The 2508-nt window shown below is 34.5% G+C and overlaps 1 long non-coding RNA gene across 1 annotated transcript; it reads right to left on the bottom strand.

Moving 5' to 3' along the window:
- Positions 1 to 237: 237 nt before the first annotated feature.
- LOC115867758 (uncharacterized) lies at positions 238 to 2134 on the bottom strand. The gene is made up of 3 exons (XR_004045260.2): positions 2051 to 2134; positions 527 to 680; positions 238 to 399 (listed from the first exon to the last, which is right to left on the bottom strand). It is a non-coding gene; the product is annotated as an uncharacterized lncRNA (long non-coding RNA).
- Positions 2135 to 2508: the final 374 nt, after the last annotated feature.

Raw genomic sequence — 2508 nt, 5'->3', positions numbered from 1 at the left:
TGAAAGTTAACCATCACAAGGAAAAACAATTTGTAACTAGGTGTGGCTGGATGTTAATTAGATTTATTAACAATATATACAAATATATACAATATATACAAATATTGACTCGTGTTGTACACCTGAAACTAATATAATGTTATATGTCAATTATAACCCCAATAAAAAAATCAATCTCTCTCTATATATAGATATAGGTATATGTGTATATATGTAATATAGTTTTACGTACACACATCCGTTTAGTTCGGTTTCTCTGGAGAACACTGAAGAATATAGGCAGTTACATTTTGTACTTTTAGATTCCTTATGAGAGAAGGTAGGCCATTCCTCAATATTCCATTGTTTTCCATCTTCCAGTGTTTCCTGCACTGGTTTTCCATGTAAATTTCAGACTACCTTGGTTGGAAAGAAAAAGATATTACTGTGTGTGTGCATGTAAACACAGTTCATATACAGAGAATTTTTCCAATGTAAAGGATCTTCATTATATTTAAACTCACACTCTTTTATGTACGTCTCCTACCTGTTAGCTGTTTTCCTTCACTTTTGGTCAGTAATCCTTTTCTTGGCTAGTTTGCTGATGTTTTCCATCTAAGATATGCCACAAGATTGATGGCCTCAAACCTTCAACTTCAGCTTTCCTCCTTTTGCAAGTTAAGATTGGGTTTGGGTCAATTCTGGGTCAAAAATATATTAGGTTAGTCTTTTCAGATTGTGTTTAGATCCATATATCAAGAACATACTAAAATTGAGATGGCTTCCTTGGCTGCCCTATCAAACCATTCGATCTTTTAAGATTCTTTTTCCAGTTTTGGTTTCCTCTTGGCACTCTGCCTACACAGTTTCTGTTGAAAGTGCAAAAGGAAATCATTTCTTAAAACCTCAAAGCTCTACACTTATTTCATTTTTTAAAATTTCATTTTTATTACAGAAATCAAAGTGCTCCAAACAATTTTGGAGCACTTACGTAGTAGTATGTTAGCAAGAACACTGTGCTGGAGTCAAACCACTCTTAAGGTGCTGGAGTCCTAGCCTGGAGCTGTGTTACTTTAGGTAAATCACTGAACTTCTCTGACGAAAATTGCACTGCCTACCTTAATGGAACTGAGGAACAGATGATATTGGATTTGGAAAATTAATTTGTAAGCTGTCAATGAATATCATAGTGTATTAAATTTTTCTTCATTTCCTAAATAAATAAATTTCCTAAATAAATGGTACTTGATTTGTAGTCTACCTATCTACCACTTTCCATTTTCACATTAAATCAAAATTATAATCTCTTATATCCTTGGTGTTGGATAGTGAATAGACGCACTGAAACCTCTAAGCATATCTGGTCTAGGTGTTTCCCAATGTCCTCTTGTATATGAAAATATATAATGTAATTTCATTGGAATTTACAATTAAAATATTACCTGGAAGTTTCATACCAAGGACATGAGGTCTCCCCATTCCATATTTCTTTTAGTGGGACTGGTTTGATCCTATTATCTCAGCACCTCTTGTGGTGATAAACTGATCCCCACAGAGAGGACCCAAGTTTTCATAGGATAGATAAGGTATATTAAAGACAGAAAGTAAAGCTGCAAGACTGTAAACAATTTAACCTAGAAATGCTAAGCTTGGAAAGCAATTAATTATAGACAAAAATTTATAAAAAGAAAAGAATGATTTAGTTGAATGAATGATGGAAAATATCTAGAGATCTGGGTTCTAACCCTGTCTATACCATGAAATAGCACTAGGATTTTAGGTACATTTTTTAGCTCAGATTCAGAGTTTTCATCTGTTTAAAAAATAATGAAGATGTCCGTACCAGAAGATCTTTAAGAAACTTCCTAGCACTAACTCTCTGATTCTGCCCCTCTTCTCAAGGCTCTAGTTCCCAGGACAGCCACCATGCTATCATAACAGCAGCTTCCTCTTTGTCTCTCATATTCCAACCTCCAGATAAGCTTATGTGGAAACTGAAAGAATTGCCCTCTCCAGCAGAAAATATATTATAATCCATTCAATCATTCACAATAAAAAATATGGCACCTACCTTCACAAAGCTTCTTTTATTGCTACCATTTAAAGGTTAGTTCTGATCCAGGAGCCTGTCAATTTGAACATCAACTGGATCCTGCTGATAACAAAAAATACAATTATTAAGATTGATAGTAACTTCCATTTATTGAGCACTTATTATACTCCACACTTAACATTCTTATCTCACTAAAACTTCACAACAATGCTGTAAAATAGGCACTATTACCGTGTTTGAGATGAGGACCCTGAAGTTAACATGGTCAAATCAGACAGGTGGTAAGCACATCTCCTTCCAGATGGCTCCTTTGATGGGTCTTTCTGTTATCTAACAGTCATCTAAATTCAACAGCAACATTCACATGAAAGCCAACGTGTGAATGTCTTATTCTTGATCTACTGTGCATCTTTAGTTTTTCTTTCTTTGAAACAGGAACACTGAAGTTCATGTAAACCTCACATGGACACTGTGAA

This window comes from Globicephala melas, chromosome 21, assembly GCF_963455315.2.
Source record: "Globicephala melas chromosome 21, mGloMel1.2, whole genome shotgun sequence".
Taxonomy (NCBI): domain Eukaryota; kingdom Metazoa; phylum Chordata; class Mammalia; order Artiodactyla; family Delphinidae; genus Globicephala; species Globicephala melas.
Note: the sequence above shows the minus strand (reverse complement) of the source record. Positions and strands in the feature narration are given on the sequence as shown.